This window comes from Strongylocentrotus purpuratus, unplaced genomic scaffold (assembly GCF_000002235.5).
Source record: "Strongylocentrotus purpuratus isolate Spur 01 unplaced genomic scaffold, Spur_5.0 spur5_scaffold_6, whole genome shotgun sequence".
NCBI classification, from domain to species: domain Eukaryota; kingdom Metazoa; phylum Echinodermata; class Echinoidea; order Camarodonta; family Strongylocentrotidae; genus Strongylocentrotus; species Strongylocentrotus purpuratus.
The window spans coordinates 35,344,314-35,366,494 of record NW_022145612.1 but is presented as its reverse complement, the minus strand read 5'-3'; the positions used below and the strand labels follow the sequence as shown (position 1 = coordinate 35,366,494).

General features: G+C 36.3%; 1 protein-coding gene across 1 annotated transcript in view; it reads left to right on the top strand.

Moving 5' to 3' along the window:
- Nucleotides 1-401: 401 nt before the first annotated feature.
- The window catches only part of LOC588140 (poly(rC)-binding protein 3), a 144,373-nt gene continuing 122,593 nt past the window's right edge, over nucleotides 402-22,181 (top strand). The window contains exon 1 of the mRNA XM_030973096.1: nucleotides 402-899. The gene's annotated coding sequence lies outside the window, so the exon portion shown is untranslated. The remainder of the gene's footprint in view (nucleotides 900-22,181) is intronic.

Below are 22,181 nucleotides of genomic sequence, written 5' to 3'. Positions count from 1 at the left end.
AAGAGGCAAGAGAGGGGAAGGGAATACAGAAAAAAAATGAGCCAGCGAAAGAGGTAGGCCTGTGGGAAACTGTGGGACGAGTGGTAGCGAGCTGAATATGGAAGACAATCTGAGCTTTAGGAAAGAAGAGAGAGAGAGAGAGAGAGAGAGACACACACACACACACACACACACACTCCGAGACAGATGGATTGGATATGGAGAGAGAAATGAGATAGATGAAGGAATTTACAAATGCATACCGAGAAGGGGACAAAGAGTAATGGAGAGATGAAAATAGAGAGAATGCGGAGACAGAAAGAGAGAGAGAGAGATATAGAGAGAGAAGGGCAGAGTCAGAGAGATTAAGAGAGAGAGAGAGAGAGAGAGAGAGCGAAGGAGGGGGATGATGTACAGAGGGGTGGGAGAGAGAGAGAGAGAGAGAGAGAGAGGAAGAGACAGGTACATGGAGTTGGGAATAGAGGGAGAAAATGGGCGAGTGTTTGAGCAAGAGTGGTATTCAGTGCATTGCCTGAATTCAATCTGGTCAGGGTCATTTACTCAGCTTGCCTTGTTACAGATCCCTCATTCACTGCTGTGTCTGCCTGGAGAGAAGACAGTTAGCCTGAACACTTTCACCTCAGACAGCGCTTCCCTATTTCGTTAGTGCCCAGCGTATCCTCATACCAAAGTACTAGTACACTTTCTGCCCCTCATAAGACACAGAGAGGAGGAATGCTGACCGGCTTGTGTGTGTTTGGTCGTGTTTGAGGACATTTTGTGTGGTGCATCCTTTCGTTGTGTATGGTATCAGTGAAGCTTCACTCTCCCTCATTGTGCATAGTCGCGCATTTACAAGTTGGCTGCTGGTACTACCGCTGTGTACTGGGGCAATAACACCAGGACGCTTCATCTGAATTGTGAGTACTTTCTTGATACTGTGTGGTGTTACGCAGTAGGCCTACTCTGTAATATTCAATTACCTTTGGAGATGGTTTTGAAGCAGGAATCAAGAAGCATGATGATTAAATCAAGCTCTTTCATACTAACCGTGTATTATTATTAAATTTTAAATATGACAAGCATTACAGAAATATTCAACTTAAGAATATTTTGCCAAAAAGTAAACAATTTTTTTGTTCCTTTATGTTCTGATGAATCCTTCTCATTTGCGTGAAGTACCAACAATATTTTTTAACGGTGGAGATACTGAATAGTGGGTAAAGATTTCAGGGTTACACCATGAAATTCTTTCAAAGGAATAGCTATTGACAGTGTTTTTCAACCCTTTTTTCAGTCTCGTCACCCATTTGGGAAGTAGCAAGTTTCGCGTCCCCCCAATTTGTACGTAAATTGTACATAATTCAGCCATTTGGTTGCGAAGTGCATTCATAATAAAATCTTTTAAATCAATCAAATCCCAATTCATCTCAGAATATTTCTTGTGCATCACTCTAAAACTTTTCAAGTGCCATTTACACACCTACAGGCATATTATTTTCTGATTCTTACGAGCGAATAAGGAAAAAATGATATCTGTAATATTTATGAAAATAATTTGTAATCAACATACTAATGAATAATGTTTGTGGCGCCCGCCGCCAAATATACATATTTTGAGGATATTTGGGCATAGCATTGTCACTCCCATCAAGAAAATGCCATTCTATTAAGAAGTGTGTGTGTGTGTGTGTGCATGTGTGTATGTGTGTTTGTCTCTCTCTGTCTCTCATAGAAACATCAAGATATTTAGGGCGCGTTCATGCTTGATTTTGAAGGTAGAATGAGCGATCTGAAACGCTCATCGTAAACGCTCATCGTGATCGCAGTTCCACGGTGTACTTTTCATGCTTACTTCTCTGGCTCATCCAGGCAATTCTCCTTGTGTGGCCTTAATTGGTCTTCCAGCTGGATTCGCAAACCTTCACTGTGCATGCTACGTAGACCCACTAGAGGTCAGTGCGTTGACCCCATTTAAACGCGTTTACAAATTGTAAACGCATCTTTTTGTGAGTTTACGATCGGCGATCGTGATCGCCGTTTTTCGGTGATTCTACAAAAGTAAGCATGGACGCAACCGTGTTTTAAACTAAACGTGTAACAGATGCCTGATTCTGGCCAGAAAAAGTGAAGCATGAACACGCCCTAAAATAAATGACCTTGAATATATGAATATTTGCCCTTGACATGCTTTATAACAATGAAAATATGATTATATGGATACGTACAAAAATGATGCTACTTTCATTTCTTTATACAAATTTTAGTGTACAAATGAAGCACATGGTTGCGACTTGGTCCCCTTCAATTGAATTTTGGGGGAGGTATAATTTAATCCAATCGATTATTGAGGTTAATAATCTATTATCTCCTCAATTTGAAAACATTGTAAACAATTGCAAGCTGCTAATCATTTACTTTCACTGAAGATATTACAATTTTTTGTTTGCAATCAAGTTTTTGAATGAAGACATTTGATTGATAATATAACGGCATCCTACAAAATTAAAATTTAATGCTTATTATCCACAACTCTTTTTACGATAGAATTTTTACATAGTGTTTTGTTTGTTAGACAAGGTAGATTCAATCATATATATTTGCTTTGAAAAATAATTAAAATTTGCTCCCATAATAATTTGGAAAGATTTATTGGAGCTACAGAAGTGGAAGAGAAAAAAATGAGCGAAGGTAGCTGAGCTTGGGTCACACACACAGCTCAGGAGCCAAAAAATAAATAAATGAATACACGCAATTCACATTTTCAGAATATTTAGATAACAAATGTTGTATTTAGAAACTCATGCTTAGTTAAACAACAAATATTTGATGAAAAATTTGCCCAAGTCAATTGAGATCGTTTATAAACAGTCCTCAATATGTCCATCTGGACGGGGTACAGACGAGATGGACGTATTGAGGACAGTTTGTGAACGAACTAGGATCATATTATAGACATTATTTACACATTCTAACCCGACCACAACTTGTTTTACGATTTTCTAGGACTGTTCCAGAACGTAGTGAGAACTAGTTTAGTGTGATGGGGGCTTAATTTGTAGTTGTACCACCTTCACCAAACTAATCAATGAGCTGAGCTTAGCGAGGGATACAAGACCACACACAATGTCAGTCATGAATGAAAATGAGATCACTATAATGTCTAAAAAGTGAGTGACATGAATGACACAATATCGTACTCAAATCTTCATGAAATATACCCACATTGCCTCCTTTTTAGGTAACGTATTCATGTGGAAAACTACGTCCAAACTTTTTGTTTTGTCTCTTTACCGTGACCCATTTGTACTTGAAAGGGGCACACATAGGGCGATGCTTGTTCATGCATTGACCATCTTTTCGGCAAATTTTGACCAATCATAACGATGCAAGCCTGTACAGAAAAAGATGAGGAAGAAACGGGTGAAATCATTCTCCGTAGAGGTTACACATGAGCCCGTAGAGTTTGTACCGGAGCAAGTTTCATAGGAAAGAATTTTCACTGGACTGAAAGGCCCAAAGACATACTTACTATGTGAACTCCAAATAGTTTTGGCCTTACCCAATATTAATACATGCTTTAAATTCTTTCACATGAAACCAAAAGCAAAATGATTGCTCACTACCAATATTTTTCCTTTAACCAGAACTAGCCCTTCTCTTTGATACATTGCTTGATTGTTATACTATTATTCCAGTCATCAGTCTGCACTTGATGGGGAACATTCCATTAGAACCAATCATAAGGATGTTAGCCCAAAATAATTTCGGGATTTAGTTAAAAAACATATAAACATGCTTTAAAATTGTGCAATTTATGAATATTGGAAGAATTGAATTGAATTGAATTGAATTTCTTTATTGTCATGCACAAAATAAAATGAAGGCATAAAAATCGTCTTACGGCTCACATTTGTTTAAAATATTAACAATACATTAACATATCATAGACAAATACCTTTAAATAACATAAATAACATAACAATGTAGTATAATTTAACGTCTCTGTTGAGAGCCAGGGGAATTATTTGATTACCGTAAATCTCTGTGTATAAGGCGCACCCCTACTTAGAAGAAGAAGAAGAAGAAAAAAATCTGGGAAAAAAAATAAATTCTGTCATCTTTAATTTTAAAATTTTCTGAAGACAAAATAAATATTTATCTCTTATTTTAAACACTGCATGCTTTTTTAAAAGCGGAAAATTACTTGGTAATCACAACACGTTACGATACTGATAGCTGTTGCAAGGCAAGTTCAGACTAGTCACAGAAAAAATGCGCAGTGCACCTCGTTAGCTGTAATACGTGCCCAAACGAACCCAAACAAATCTACGTGATCGTAACAAGAAATCATTCCTGTGCCCGTAGTTTTTAATGATTTTTTTCTTGTTACGATCACGTTTATTTGTTTGGCTTCGTTTTGGCACCATTACAGCTAATGAAGTGCACTGCGCATTCTTTCTGACTAGTCTGAACTTGCCTTGCAACAGCTATCAGTATAGAAACTTGTTGTGATTACCAAGTAATTTTCAGCTTTTAAAAGAAGCATGTGGTGTTCAAAATAAGAGAAAACTTTTTATTTTGTCTTTTAAAAATTAAACAATCGGTATGTTGTTGTAAAGAAGAATTTTTTAGAAAGCTGTTTAACTGATTTATTAATCCTGTCGAGAGACCCGGCCAGTACAGTAGCTAGCTAGCTGTGCTGGCAACAACAACCCCATGCGGCGAAGTGCTTTGCAACCCATATTTATAACGGCAGTTTCGATTGATTCAGGATGAGCTAGAATATGATGGGTAAAATTTAAATACTGAAGTTTTAAGGTGGATTAATTTTAGTGGTGTGCAAAACTGCAATTTCTTACATATTTCATACTCAAAATATCCTGTACCTGTGTATAAGGTGCACCCCCGACTTTTTTTTTTTTTTTTATATTTCATGTTATCATGTATAATGCTGTATTTTAACCATTATGATGTATTTTACCTTGTAAATGACCGTCCAATTCAGCTTCGGCTGTAAGAAAGTCAATTTGAATAAACCCTTATTGAATTGAATTATGTCATCTGAGATGCTGAAAATCCCCCCTAACAATGACTTGTGTTTCTAAAGTACAGACCCCCCCCCCCAAAAAAAAAAAGGGCGTAGTGACATGACTTCTGTGCAGGGGATGGAACCCATGGCCTTTGCTTCTCCAGACAAATGTTTAATGTGGGAAACTTAGTTAGATTGGAGTTTACCAGTACTTACCAGCCAGTAGAAACACTAATATCAAACATAACTGGAAACGAAATAGTGCTGTTCACATCAGTACACTGTATTACTATTACTTAAATCTGGGATTTAAGCCTAAAAAATGTTAGTTCAGTATGTCGTGCAATATGATTGATAAATATGTGGAGTGATGCATGTTATCATGTAATATACAGTACCTTCTCTCATATTTCATTTTACGATACTTTGCTTATCACTGGATTCCTGACTATAACGGTTTTAAAGCATCTCTAATTTTAATTCATTGAGGCAGAAAGTCCTCACACGCACACACTGACACACTGAGTGTATAGTGACGTCATCATTTCATGTGTAGTTAGAGAGGATGCACATCCTACTCTTTCCAATGACCCAAGCATGTGATCCTTGTCTTTATCTGTCACACACATTATGAATTTGTCCGTGTCCATGCTTGCTCCACAAGCTGGCAAAAATGTGAAAAATACATCTATCACGTTTACTATTGGGAGTAAGAATCGGGAGCATTCAATTTTACAAGGGATCAATTTGCATGATGGGATTGTCAAAGTATGCTGTACGTATGGTCTTATTATTGAAAGGATATATATGCAGGTTGCTCACAGAGGCTATATTTTTCTTTTTGATTCCTCAGTTTGTTTTCATTTAATGATGTAATAGGTGCAATGGAACATTAAAAAATTCTTTGCATGTTGTTGGATTAGGCATTAGGTTAGAAAGTTTGCAAGTTTCAAGAAATTATATATATTTTTTTCTTCTTTCAGAAAACAAAAACAGTCTTAAATCATGGTATTTTTCTAAAAACCTTCATTGAGTGAACCAAGGCACACAAAGCATACACTGAGTGAGACGTGTAACCACTTCCTAATTAGAGGGATACAAGATACATGTATCTCTTGTTATCATTTGTTTTTTTCGACCCGATCACTTGGCTCATTTACACCTCGAAATACCCTTAAATTAAAAAAAATTACTACTCGATAAACCAATATAAAACGCAACTAAAGAGGCATTTACACTCCAAGCAAAACCATTGGTTTTTCTCACATTCCAGACTTTTATTGGAAGTTGCAAATTACGGTGTTGCTGCCCTTAGAGTGCGTTTATGCTCAATTTTGAAGGCAGAATGAGCGATTTGAAACGCTCATCGTAATCGCAGTTCCACAGTGTACTGTTTATGCTCACTTCTCTGGCTCCTCCAGGCATGATTCTGGCTCTGCGCATGCTACGTTGACCCCATTTAAACGCGTTTACAAATGATTGAGCGTTTATGGTTCCCCAGAATCGCCGATCCAAAGCGCACCTTTGTGTGAGTTTACGATCGCCGTTTTTCAGTGATTTTACAAATATAAGAAAGGACGCAATCGTGTTTTGAACTAAACGCATAACAAATTCCTCATTCTGGCCAGAACAAGTTGAGCATTAACGTACCCTAAGTCACTTATTAAAAAATTTTATATTAAAAGTATTACAAAGTTTTGGTATGGGGTAATGAATTTGGTTCAAATTATTGGAAGCATATGCGTTCCTACAATGATTGTTGTCGCGGTTGAAATCTAGTCTAAAGTTATGAAATTATAAATAATAAACTTGTTATGTTGTGTAGCTCCCTCTCAAGGTCAAGATATCAATTTAGCTATGAAACAATGTATCTTGACTAAAATCGACCGATTAGCTATTTCCGTTTGGAAATTATATATCCCAACTACATATTCTGAGATTTTCATGGTCGCAGCTACCATTGTACGGCCAAAGGCGCTATTTGAAATTCATCAAAATTTACCGGGAGCACCGGTAAATTTTTATATTAATTTTTTCTCGAAAACAGAAGGCTAATTTTTTTAGTGCTTATAATACATCCACAGGGGCATCAATATCAAAATTGTAAAGATTCACTATCCACCCAATTTTCAAAATTTCCCAAAACTTTGTATTACCTTTAAAAAAGTTCCTGCATTGAATTTTAAATCCAACATATATTTACTTATATATTTAAATGTTACTAAAATTACTTTATTTCATGAATTATTGTTGTAAAATCCCTTCCCAACCTTAATATAGCTGGGGGGGGGGGGGGGGTGGAAATGTTTCACATATTCAGATTTTTATTCCATTATGATGAGAGGGGGATCAGACATATATGCTCATAATGTATATCTGCATATTCCATTCTTTGAACATCATTTATAAATTGTTTCATATTGCCAAGATTCTTTTACAGGCTAAAAACACAAAAGGGCACATTTTATGAACAGCGTTGGCAGAAAGTGTGTGGTTTTATGATAATCTGTTAAAAGCTTGATCGTTAAGCTGTGAGTTCACCCAGTTTTTGTGAAATACATTTAAGCATGAAGATAAATACATGTAGCTAAAGGTCATGTTATTCATACACATGCAATGGACAGGTCAAGATATATATAGGTCTATTCCTTATGCAAGGCACTGAATCTACATTGCTTCTTGTAACTAAGGCTGTTCATAACCGTGTAATGAGGTACTTGAATACACTCCCAGGCTTACAGACGAATACGTTTTTTGAGGGCCACCACCATACTTCGGTCGAAGTATCCCAGGTCCGTCTCCGAAAACTCATGCGATTTTACTTGGAGTTGCAGTTGAAGGTGCAGCTTGTAAGTGTCGGCCTGGACAGTGCCAGGTGACCGGGGGGGGGGGGGGGGGGGGGGGGAGAAATGGCGGCCGAGTATTCAAGTACGAGAAATCGTAATCTAGTAGTTTGTGAATGGGATTACTGACTAGGGCTGACTAGTACCCGCACTGTTGACAACTACTCGAGTACGATTTCCCGTACTCAAATATTTAACCCCCCCCCCCCCCCCCCCCCCAAAAAAAAATCCTGGTCACCTGGCACTGTCCAGGCCGACACTTACCCGTGCCAGGGAGAGCGCCTGCCGCTGGCATGGTACCATCAGTAAAAATGTTTCCCAGCTCAATCTCTTTCAAACTCACCACTCAGGAACTGGGACCAAATGTTCGGATTTCTGTTTGGACTCTGAGGGAAATGGATTATTCTGCCATCTTTGGTTTTTAAAACAGCATTGTTTACCGTTATTATTATTATTAAATCGGCGCCTTCAACTGCAACTGTTATTATTTTTTATTAAATCGGCGTCTTCAACTGCAACTTTAAGTAAAATTGCATGAGTTTTCGGAGACGGACCTGGAATACTGCTCCCGTGGTATGGTGGTGGCAAAAAATAAATAAATATAATAAATAAATATATATATTTTTTTAATTTAAAAAATTTAAATAAAAAAATAAAAAATATGGCGTCCAAATATTTGAGTATTCGCTTGTAAGCCTAGGAGTGAACTCGGGTACCTCATTACATGGTTGTGCACAGCCTTACTGATTAAAGTGCTTGTAACTTTACCAAGACTGGGCCAAATTTCTTATCATGTTGATGATTCAAGAACCTTGCAGTACACACCAATACTTATATATGCTAGATGATCAACCTTTTCTAACTGATTCCACAACGTTTCTTTCACGATGCAATCGCATGACCAGTACTGGTCTTTACCTTTGAGAAAAAGTTGTGATGTGGTATTGTATAATATGCGATCATGTTATGATTTAATGCTATACAAATAATACATACATGTGATTGCATTATGGTCGATGCAGCGCATGACGGTATTCACTATGGTGCAATAAAATTCATGAGGCGTAGCCGAGCGTATTTTTTGCCATTGTGAATACCCGAATAGCCATCGCCATAATATCACGAACGAAAACCTGTGTATTATTTGTTTTATAAAATAGAGTCGACAATCTTACTTAGCAAGGTGATAACACTGTAAACCTGCAACCTTCATACAAATAATGTCTGCGCACAGACGATTAGGGCATCTGTTGCCTCGTAAACAGGACTGCATGGTACCGTGTGAACATCCATTGAATTACACGCAGCGTGCATTATGCAGGCCTGATAAAAACCTGATTTAAATAAGTTTCCTGATTCTTTGTTATTTTTTTTTCATTTTTCCCCGATTTTTTTTTTCTTCCCTATTTAAAAAAAAAAAAAAATCTTTATTTTATTTATTTATTTATTTTTATTTTTACCATTTTTTTTCCTTTACCTTTTTTTTTTCTTTGTCCCTCTTTTTTTTAGTGCTCACTATCACCCCTGATTATGCCTTTTTATTGCACCTTTTTTGCACGGTTACCAAAATGCACTCCCTGTGCGCGTATGGTAGAAATTAATGCATGCACACGCGATCCATTATGACGCTTCTCATCGACTACATTCTGGATCCCATTTTATAAATGTAAATACCTCAGGGTACTATTTCTGCCTATGCAGCCCAAATAAGGCTTGCTACATATAAACAAATAATATCTGAAGCACCTAACATCATCGAATTTGCGAATGAGGGCATACATACAATCATGCGCCTGTGCTAGCCTGTGTACTGCCATCTAACCCTGTTATGATGAAATGTCTGTTAAACCCATCGCTAATGAGACAAATCTGTTAATCTCCTCTGCTGTGGAGCCATGCTTTGTAGCAGGGGCAGAGTTGTGACTGTAGTGTTTTCAATGGCCTCCTGTAGCAATAGCATGAAGTCTAATCCCCTAGACAAAATTTTTTATGTGGATAAAGTAATGTGTAAATAAGGTTGAAATTATTTTAAATTCAATTATCAGTTTCTAGTGATACGTTATTTGCCGTATTTGTGATTTTTTTTTAACAGGCTCTTTAAAGGGAGTCACTCGTCAATTTCCATGTGCAGAAGGCCATAATTCGCTGTAGAGGGCAGCATGCATCAGAGAGGGAAATTTTTTTGGGCCTTAGATCACGTGATATTCGCTTGCCTTAGATCACGTAATATTTTCCTCTCTGCCGCACACTGTTAATAGTCTACTGCACTGCATGACAATTTACGTCTCATTTCAAAATGATGGCTAGCTGAACTCGATATCGAGTATGTAGCTCATGAAATATCATTATTTCTGTAAGATATTATGAATATCTATAGTAATATTTGTCAAAGCAAATTATTATTTTACGGTAATTTTGTTGAATTGGAGTCCCTGAAAGTCTTACATGATTTTTTTAAATACTTTAATGCTTATTGTTCCGATCTGCTCGGATGACGGTGTAGGGATGTAAACACGCATATCAAGCTTGACTCGTAACTTCACTACTTCAGCTTGCCGTTACACTCGCATTTTTAGAACGAAGGAAAGGCACTTCGATGTTATCAAGAGCTTTAAATTATTGTTGTGGATATATTTTGACAATTAAATTTATGCCTATTAGTATTACGATTTAATTGTAATAGTCTGATCAACATTTTAGTCTTGTGTGTGGGACTTTCTTAACTTGCTCAGTCTTCGGTGGGTCATATTTCCACTTCCGTTTCTGAACGCACTCGGTATGGCCACGAAGTGTGATTCCTTTCTTGCAGCCTCAATATTAGAGCGATAAAAACACCTACCGTCAACTGAAGCAATATCCATTTATTTCTAAAGCATATTTATTGAATTCAATTGAAATAGAAGTTTGTGAATTGCATATTTTTAGTTCTTTATTTCAAAATATCAGTGTGAAATTTAATTTTGAAAAACCCGAAACCCGAATATTCAAACCTGGGTTTCGGCGCGACGGTTGGGGACCGGGCGGGGAACCGTTTCGACTCAGGCCTAATCTGAAGCCAATACCTAACCATTCAAAAACATGACATACAAACTCTCCTACAATCTTGCCAGCTGAAAGTATAGTAACTCCTCATTGCTCAGAATACAATTTCATGTAAGTAGAGAACAAAAGCTGAGCTGATGTCATTATTTGATTTCATGAATGATAACAACTTTTCTTATGTTGGTGATATGTGAGTAATCCTTTTGTAATGAGTTGATCTTGGTTTTCCTGTCTTACATAGCTTGAATTTCCTTTTATTTCATATTGTTTTTCTCATATTCATACATTTGAATAAATTCATGTATCAACTTTCATACACTAACAATATGCGCTTTGTAAGTCTGTTAGTCTATACAAGAAATACCAAATCAAGTCTTGTCATTATAAAGAGCATTAATGTGACATAAAGTAGTCTGTGGTTGTAAGTTAAGATGATTTTAATCTTATTTAAGATTAACAGAACTTTTTGTTATTGTGATTGAGTGCCTCGATGGACTTGTTTATGATGTGACTTTGCAAATTGGTCTGCACACCCAGTATTAGATTTTGAAACCCATCATCAATTGCCACATTGTGAAATAATTCTAACTGTAGATATTAGTCAATGAGTATTTCCTATTCTTTCTTAATTGTCTAGAATATTTCCTCTTTGTGTATAGGTTAGGTTATATTCAAATCTTGATTTTACAATTATTTAGTTGGTGGATAAAACTCTGTAAAAAGAATGTCCTTTATTTGTAATGAGAAACAATATGAACTGGCCTGTAAAATTTAACAAAGCTTTCTCTGTCCTAGCCATATCAAATTAAAAAAAAATCTTCCTCTGTGGCTGCATGCTCCCACTTCTACCCTAAAACTAATGGATATATAATTTTTTCTTTCCCTTTTGTTACACGCTACAAATAGAATTTGCAAACATGCTAATACGTGCTGATTAGAAACATGCTTATTGCGAGGCACTGTCATATTCAATATTTTTTCATCAGCTTTCAATTTAGTCCTGGCATTGAGTTGATTTTATAGGCAAGGATACTTTTATGATGAACCAGGGGGGAAGTAGGGTAGGACTACTGACACTTTGTGTGTTCTCAATGATTCATTCTTTTCATGATTATAAGCGAGAACTAGTGATTGAGAGGATTTGGTGATAACAATCAATTAGTTCAGATGAACAGGATTGCATGCCTATCATAATTTTACTCAAATTAGGTATCACAGAAGAGCTGCGTTGAGTGGGGACATGCAGAGCTCAACCACGCAAATTCTCTCTTTGTGAAGGAAGATTTTCATATCATGGAAAAAATAAATATTATAAAATTATATGTCTCTCGAAAGCTCAGGATTCTGTCTTTCATGTCATGTCATTTTCATCAAAATCCATTAATTACTTACGACACAGTTGCTTGAGATTTACCCTCTAATTCGTACCGTCTCACTTCGTTTGTCGCCATTTTTATTTGACGGCCGATTTGTATCCCTAGTTTTAGCTCAATGTGCTTGAACGCCATTTGTCTTTGAGTTTAAAAATCCACTGGTTGGAAAGAGCACATCTTAAGCTTTATTTTCATACAAAAAATGATGGGAGTATGTTTCAAAAAGATCGTGAAAAATCAGAGTGAAAAGTTTGAAACAATTTTTCTATATCAGAAAAACATACTTTTAATTCAATTTTGATACGAGAAGAAAGAGAATTTACTGGAGAATACGATCATGTAAATATTAAGAAATTATATTGGAAATTATATATCACAACTGCATATTCAGAGATTTTCATGGTCGCAACTACCAGAGCACGGCCGTAGGCCCTTTTTGAATTACCAGGAGCACTGGTAAATTTTTATATTCAATTTTTCTCGAAAGCAGAAGTGTTTTAGGGGCTAAATTTTCTAGTGCTTTAAAGATGAAGTTGAGTTCTGGTCATGCGATTGCATTGTGAAAGAAACGGTGTGGAATCGACCAGAAAAGGTTGATCATCTAGCATATAAAAATTTGTGTGTATTGCAAGGTTCTGGAATCATCAAAATGATAAAAAAATTGGCCAAGTCTTGGTAAAGTTACGAACACTGTACACAGAAAGATGTATATGGGACTACATGAACACGTGGCGTAAAAAACCCACCCCCCGAGTTTTACGATGTACATGACATATTTAGAATATGAAGGCATTTGAAGAGCCATGCTTTTCAGGGAACATGTCTTATCTGATGTTCTTCAGCACTTGCATAATAAGAATGATAACGCTCACAAATTATTTTTCACCCCTTCCCAGAACTCAACCTTCTCTTTAATACAAAACATCCACAGGGGAATCCAAATATATCGAAATTGTAAAGAATAACTATCCACCCAATTTTCAAAATTTCCCAAAACTTTGTATTACCGGTACCTTTAAGTGCTTTAATTAGTCACATTATTTGATATGTTTATAATAGGAAGAATCATAAGCAAGAGGTGATATGAGAATAGTATATAACATGAGCATTTTAGCATCCAAGACGACAGGAGTATGGGCCATTGATGATGCATCATTGGTTTTTCTTGTGATGGATAAGCTATTTCCTTGCCGATCTAACCTCCTTTAATGTGTATACTTTTCTGACCTTCATGTTGAATTAACAGAATTATCAATCTTAGCAGCCAAGATGAATAATTGGAGATGTTCAGGCCCTGAAGGCTGAAACAATTTTCCCCCCTCTGTTTGAGTAAAGAAGATGATGTTGGGAAAGGTTGTATGTGAGGAGGATGTATTATGTGTACATGTTGATAGTCAGCAGATGCATATATTTGCTCTTCTGTTGTCTTTTGTGTCTCGTGCAAAGCAGGGACTTGACAGCAATTTACAAGTCCCTTTGCAAAGTATGGTGAATGACTGCATGGTTATCCACAATGTCTTTCTGTTTCTTCAGTAAAAAGTATTATTCAGCATAAGTGTTGTTCTTTTGCTCAAAAGAGCTATTATGGGGATTTGCTAGAAAGTAAAGTGACATTTCCTCAGGGCATATTTCATACATGGCTGTTTTGAATCTTTTTGTTTAATTTTTTTTAAATTCTTCGGCCCGCTGGAAGTGGTGCCTTATTGTAATCGCGACATCTCAAGAACAACTTGAGGTATGAACTACAAACTAGGGGATAGTATGTATCCAAAATGGGAAGATGATCTGAGTAGATTTTGGAGTAAGTAGGTCAAAGATCAAAGGTAACAGAGGTCATTTTTTGAAATTACAGGTACTAGGCTCAATATTGCAACATCTCGAGAACTACTAGAGGTATAAGCTTTACTTATAGTAATGATATGTACCACCATAAAATGATGACCTGATGAAAAATGTCACAAAAAGCAGAGTTTAAACTGTGTTCTGATCATCAATGATTTTTGCACGCATTTGCAGGAGCTTGACAATCTCACTTATGTTCACTTTAAGATCGCTGACTGCCTGAATACGCATGCCCACTGACCCGAGTTGATCTAGCCTGCTTGCTAGTATTGTCCTGTGAGGTGCAGTGCCCCATCCTTAAACTAATATACAGGAATATGTGTGATGGGGTCTGTTAAATGCAAACTAAAATAATGAACTAAAAGGCAAACTCTAGCTGAAAATTCTACTGAAATCAGATCTAAACATAGCTCTGTCTAATCATGCACCATGGTACTCATACCACTGGGACACATGTACTCTATACATGTTCTCAGCTGTACCTTGCATGCAGCATAGCACAGCATACGCACACAGTGTATATACCGTGGACGTAATAGCAAACAAATCCGTACTGGAAGTGTAATGCATGGTGAGATATAAAGCATCAATGTTCAAATCTCACTTCATTCAAATGTACAGCCCTTGCACAAAAATGTGGTAATTTGCCCCCCTAAAATGTGGTAATTTGCCCCTCTAAAATGCAAGATTGGTGTGTTTTGAACCACAGTCCGAACATCACTGTAATCGCTGTGTTTTGGGTGTAGACTTAAATAATTGAGGTTTGGCATGTGTGAATGGGCCTATAGGCAGGGAAATCTTTTGTGTTTTTGCTCATGACCTTTCTGACCCCATGCCTAGTTTGGGTTGCTGCTTCTGTCCCTGCCAGGCACCTTGGCACTGGAAGTTATTATTTAGAGTCTTAGAAATGTTCTTCAGACTGATCTTCTCAGATATATCCTGCTTACATTCATGGTTGTCACGTTCCCTGCAAGTTGCACTCTCTCAGGCTTTTTTCCTGTGAGAGAAGTTATAAATTGCTTTTGATGCAAAAAAAAAAAAGGGATATGGGCATCCACTAGCTGTCAGGCTAGGATGAATTACCAAGTAGTTGAATAGCACTACCAACCACAAATGATGTCTATAATGAGATGAGTGAAGTGCTGATTGAAATATATTACAGAAGCAAATGGCAGAGATGCCAGATCAAGTTTTAAGTGAGTTTTCAGTCAAAAATTTTGACTAAATAATTAAAGGTAATGCAAAGTTTTGGGAAATTTTGAAAATTGTATTGATACTGATAGTAATTCTTTAAAATGTTGATATATTTGGATGCCCCTGTGGATGTGTTAAATAAGCACTAGAAAATTTAGCCCCTGAAACATTTCTGCTTTCGAGAAATTTAATACCGGTAATCAAATATTTACCGGTGCTCCCGGTAAATTTCAAATATTTCAAATAGGCCTGGGTCATCATGGGTTTTGCTGAATCCGATTTTGTTTTAGAATCTGAGGCAATGTTACCAAGTCACTTTGGCCCGAATTCACAAAGGAGGTTTGTGGACAAACCTAGGTTTATGTGCTTCATATGACGCATTTCGATGCAATTTTACAAACCAAGGTTTGTAAAAACTAAAAACGCATCATATGATGCACATAAACCTAGGTCGACAAACCTCCTTTGTGAATTCAGGCCTTTAAGTTTGAGCGAAATCTGTTGGCAAACAAAGGAAATATATTAAAGATGGGGAATTCTCGGTGATAAAGTGATCTTGGCAACGTTGAGTGCATTGATGACCGTTAAATATTCAAAATCAGTACGTTATCAGTTACGCAATTTGGGTTTTATTCATAAATGGGTCATTCCATCGGTTTGGGTCATAAATTGTGACATGAAGGTTCAAAATTCAGAGTTGGTGAATAATTTTTTTATTGTTATATCCTGTTTTTAACACCCATTCTTCAATAGATTCCATTGGAATTGTGTGAATTCCTTCGCACACTTTCATTTAAAATGACAAAACAGACACACCAAAAAAACCAACGTTACAAGGACATCTTTTTTACTTGCTCATTTATTTTCTGATCTGAAACTTTGTCACAGTCTGTACTCCACTTTTTTGGGTGTGGAAAACATTTAGATGATGGGAGCAATAGTTTAGAATACTTAAAACTTGAACACAGCAACATTATATCAATTTATAAACATGAAACAAATAAGGAACTAGCAATTTTCAGATCATGTTTTTTTTCTAAAGGGTAATCTTTTCTCTTGCATAGAAAATCTTGGCTACATTCCAAGAAATGTGCCAATTAATTGATGCATGAAACATATTTAATGAGATGATAACACAATTGAAAGGAAACCTGCAAGATTTATGGTCTATATTCGCCTCATCACCTCCAGTTACCAATGTTACACGGACATCATGTCCGAGTAACATCCGATGATATTAGAGTAACTATCCTCTTATACTCATTGAAAAATGACAGACTACATCAAATGTCATCTGAAATATATTTTATCCCTTGATCAGTAAATTAAAAAACAGTATTCATACAAGAGGTATATTGATAGATATCAATGATCTTCTTCAAAATAGTGATTAGATTGGAAAGATCTTTGTTTTCCAGGAAGGTTTTGATGACTGGTCATTTTGCCTGCTCTCTTGATATCTCTCTGCCGGAGCTGAATCCTCAAGGGAGGTAGAGGAGCCATGAACGAAATGGATGCGGCAATCTAATAAATATGCATGAAAAGAAATAAATAAAAAACAATGAGTAAAGAATATTAAATGAGATAAAAATAAAACAAAACTGTAAATTGTTTCTGTGATTTTTCATTTCAAACGTGTGTTGTGTTTGCAATTATCAAGTACTTCTATCTAGATCTGTTGTAAAATCAAATTGTAAGAATTAAGGATGGAACAACTAGACAGAGGATTGCAAGATGGATAGGGAGGCACCATCCTCACTTTTGGCTCGTTTCATGCCCAAATAGAAGTAGGTATTATTATTGGTTGTTCATTTTGATTTTTCTTTTAAGTTTAATATTTGTGTTGAATTATAAATTTTTGTTAAAAAATTATATTTGTTATTTATCATTATTTTGGAAGGGGAGGGAAGGTGTTGAAGCCCCTTATCCCTCACTTCAACCTTTGGATGAGGGGGAAGGGGGAGCCAGATCAATGATTATTTAATTTATTAAAAAAAAAAAAAAAAAAAAAAAAAAAATTAAAAAAAAAAAAAAAAAAATCATTACATTATTATGTATCCAATTTGAATTGAATCGGGGGGGGGGGGGGGGGATGCCCTCCCCTTTCGCCCATTCTTCTCCATCTCAACCCCAACCCCCCAACCCCCTAACCCCCTTTTTGCCCAAAATGTTGGTATTTCGGGTCTCAGATTGAACTTCCTAACTTGAAGGAAACAATGTTCAATAACTTGTGTTTTTCGTTAGGCTTAGCCATCATTGTTCAATGACAATTAATGGCACCATATAAATAATATTAATTAATTTAACACTTGTCAGAAAAAATCTGAGGTGTAGGAACATCATGAATATCATTATTTACGGGATTCTTATAACAAAATTCAATTTCTGTTTAAGAAACTAGCTTTTTAAGGGAAAAAGTCCGGCATCGATTTTGCACGTTTTGTTATAACACATATATCAGTATGTGGGACAACAGTAAAATATTCACTCACATGTGATGGTTTGAAAGCCGTTTTAAGTTAAAAATAACACAATTTAAAACGGAATTGCATTTTTAAAACATGGAATTTCATTGTCCATGATAATAATTGGGGCCATAAAAATAACTTTAAAAACATATTACTTACCAATTTGGGCGCTGACGGGCGAAAATGGCTGCTCGACGTTACAAGGACATTTTCACGTTTGTGGTTGCACTGTAGGGGTAGGTCGTCGCAGTCCGGCAAAAAACATGTTCTGCGCATTTGTGAATAGCTAGCAGGTCATTTTAACACCGTAAACTGAAGCTAGCAGGCTGGTTTATATCTCAAACACCGTATTTTCACACCGACGTTACCAAATTACGAAGGACATCGCGCCCGATTTTCGCGGTAAATTAATTGTTTTCTTATATTTACCGACCGATTTAATCGTCATTCTTTCTACATATGTTCATGAGGGGTTGTACCTTCCCAATAAGACGAAACTTTCTGAGAAAATATCTTGCTAAATTTGTGTAAAATGCTAGAATTACCGCCGTTACGAAAAAAGTGCCTAGGACATTGTTGGTAACGTCGGTATTGTGTTTTTTCAAAATGAAATAACTTGCTGATTTTTTGCACATTTCACTTGAGCTTCTCAAACATAGTAGGGGTATTAAAGGTGACATGTTTTAAGTAGGAAACATTGCATTATGATGAATTTTTTTCCAGAAATAAGTTCATGAAAATGACATGTTTTCATGTCACAACTTTCACCCACAAAATTGCTAAGACATTGGTAGTAAAACTCTCACCAAAAAAAAAATATGAAGAACAAGTTTCTGTTTTCATGTTTATTTATTATGTACTACATTACTCTTCAATATAACATACTTTTATTTTTCTAAAAATCCATTTAAATTTGAGTAAATAGCTTCTAAACATTCAAACACTTGAAAATGCTGAAAAGACCCAACCCGATGGAATGACCCAAATATCTTAACCGTAGTGCCACTGAGAAAATTACTCATGCTTTAATTTCTTCTCGCTTGGATTTTGGTAATGGCCTTTTGTTTAGTTCGCCTCACAACCTACTCGCAAAATTACAAAGATTACAGAATGCTGCTGCTCGTGTCGTGACCCTGTCCAACAAGTACAGTCACATCACACCAGTCCTCAAATCACTCCATTGGTTGCCCGTAGAAAAACGTGTTGTTTTCAAGATTATTTTGCTATTATTTCACTGTATACATTACCCTGCTCCGCAGTATAACATTGGCTTGATTAAGCATTACTTTCCTTCTAGACAGCTTTGTCTCAAAACTCTGGCTTACTTGTTACTCCTAGGGTTAAAACAAAGTGGGACCTGGACCTTCATTATGGAATACTCTCCCTCAATGGATTAAGAATAGCAGTTCTGCTGAAGTGTTAAAAAACAATCTTAAGAAATATCTGTTTAATTTAGCTTATAATTGATTACCATAACCTTTCATGTCTGTACCTTTCCTATCGCACTTTGTATAAATGTATCATGTATGTATTTCATCTTTTGCACAAGCTGCGCCTTGAGCATTTGACTATCAAGTGGATTTGGTGCCTTATAAATCGTATGTATTATTATTATTATTATTAAAACGATTTTGGTGTTATCAGTGAGTTAATTGCGACGCTCCGCATCGCCTGCAATGGTATACACATACCGGTAGTCCAACCATTTCAATTTGTATACTATTGTGGCAATGTCAATGCTTTAACCAGATTGTCAGCTGTACGTCATCAGAATAAATTGGATGGAAATGAGATTTGACAATCAGAATTTGAGACAATTTTTTTCTGCTGATGTTGCAGGAAATTAATGTGTGCTACTATCCTCACACCTATCTGAGCAAAGTAGCCACAAGGCATTACTGGTCCTTTTTCTATATCAGCCTGAATATATCATTAGCTTACTTAGACATGTATATGATGTACAGATGTTATGCATATTTTACTGTAATAAATAAATGCATCTGCCTATTTATCAGTTTGTCCATTTATCTATTGATTCATATCTATTTATTTGTCTATCTACCTTTTTAGTCAAACAATATGCATCCATCTATATTATTTATCCGCCTTTCTATTCATCCATCACCTGCATCTATAGTCTAGATATCCTTTGTTTGTAATAACTACTTTAAAAAAAAAAAAATTTAGTTTTTCTACATTAACTGCATATGACAAGAATTTAACAATTTAATGTAACAAAACATATAAATATATTTAATAGAAAGGTGGTATTAAAACAAAAACTATTTAATGCAAGTCATTAAAAACAAAGGATGCTAACTGAAGGTTCGTTCAAGTGATTTTTTCAAGCTACAATCACAAACGCGAATCACAAATCAAAACACCGCTAAAAAGCATGGTTACTGAGGGAGAGCGTTCAAGCGATTTTTTTATCAATGCTGATTCTCGCTCATTTCAAGCCCAGCCACTGCTCATCACACTGTGCAGTTTGACCCAGGAAGTAAAGGTCAACTTCGCAGCGTGCTTTCTGAATTTGTTTACTGTCGCCTATCGGCCAAACCGGAAGCAGGCCACGGTAATGGCGTTATAGAATCATGATTGAGATCTCCGCTTGAAATCGCTTGAACGCAACTATGTTTTTAAACAAACATATTTGAAAACCATCTCAGTTTTGAATGCTTTAATACATTTTTGCTCTTAGAAACGGTAAAAAAAAAAAAACTACTTTTTTTAAAAAGCCGACTGTAGATTTCAAGATATTTGGGTCGGTCGCAAAGGGCAATACAACATTTTTTTTAGGCCTGATCCGCATTTATTGCTTCATCCCAAACTTGATAAAGAGGATTTTGACAATACTTTTTGAAAAAACCTGCTGCTCGGTCGTCCGTAGCAGCATAATTATGAATATGGTATCATTAGACAGGGTATTAGCTGCCCTTTACAAAGGGCACACACTTTCTTACAGACATACACTTATTTTTTTCTCCAAATGAATTATATGATATCGTACTTTAATCATCTCCTTGAATGTCAATAGAAATATCTATTATGTTAAAGGGGGTTTTCATTCATATTGAATTAGGTATCGTTAGAAAGGTTATTTTCAGTTCTTTATTTTTGTATTTAAGTTCATTGTCAATAAACATAAGGGGAACAAGATATAATGGAATGAAGTTACGAGAATCAAGTTTTTCTGAAAGAATTTCGTCTATGATACCATTAGGAGGTTTGGGCATGTGACGTCATTCCGTGGAGTATTCATGACATGGTCACCGCGCGCATTCTTTTCGCAATCAGATAACACTGCAGGGTACATATCAGAGTGAAAGTATAGACATTATATCAGGATATTAATCATCAGTAAAAATGACAGAAGACAGCTCAGATGAACTCAAAATGATCTTGGAGTATGATGAAAAAGAAGTTAGAAGCAGTGATGATGGTATAGAAAGTGAAGATGATGGTGAATTGGGCGAATTTAAAGATGACGAAAATGTAAATGCTGATCAAATCGTGATGCGGGAGTTGCAGCTGCAGCTACTCCAGGAAGCTCCAACGCCGACGCCAAAGGGGCGTCGGAGCTTCAGCGGCCGTTCAGCGGGTGCATAGGGAAACATTCAAACAGCGGGTTGGGCGACATTATCTCAAAATATGCAAAGGGAGTAATTACAATTTTGACTTACTAGGTTGCTCAACATCTCTGAGCATCTGGCTGGCCAATTGAAATTATAATTTGAAGAAGTCTTCGATGGGGAAAAGGGGGTGATTCTCGATCATCCTATTCCGACGATTCTTCCCTGTTGTATCGTCGATTCAACATGCATGTCGAAGAGAAAGTACCGCACTACCGCGCCGTCTCTGCTGATTTTTTTTTGATCAGCGGACATTTCAACTAGACGAGTAGAAATTACAAGCAGAGGAAAACAACCGTTTTAGTTCACCTGCATTCTGATCGCGGTCTCCTTGCTTAATTTGTTTGATTGACAGACGTTTCAGCTAATTTATAACCCGAGAAAAACAAGTATTATCTCCAAAAAATGTCACGCTGCAAAGCCTGCAATACACCGAAACACAGTGGACACTGCACTACGAATGGCTGAGCTGAGCTATCGCTAGTTTTCCCTGTGCTGCGAAATTCAAGTTACGCTAATTATCAAAACAAAACATAGTCGAAGCTTGTGTGTCAGGATCTGCAAGCGATCAATTTTACAGTACCAAACGTCAATATTACAAGGAAACCAAACATCGTGAAGTAGCCAATGCTTGTATAATTGAAAGAATGTTTATTACTTTATTGTAAGTTCAATAAAACACTTCATTTAATATCACAAAAATGGCAAAATCTACTAAAAAAATGACCCATGTTTGTGTACTAATTTATATTGATATAATACGTTGTACTTCTGGG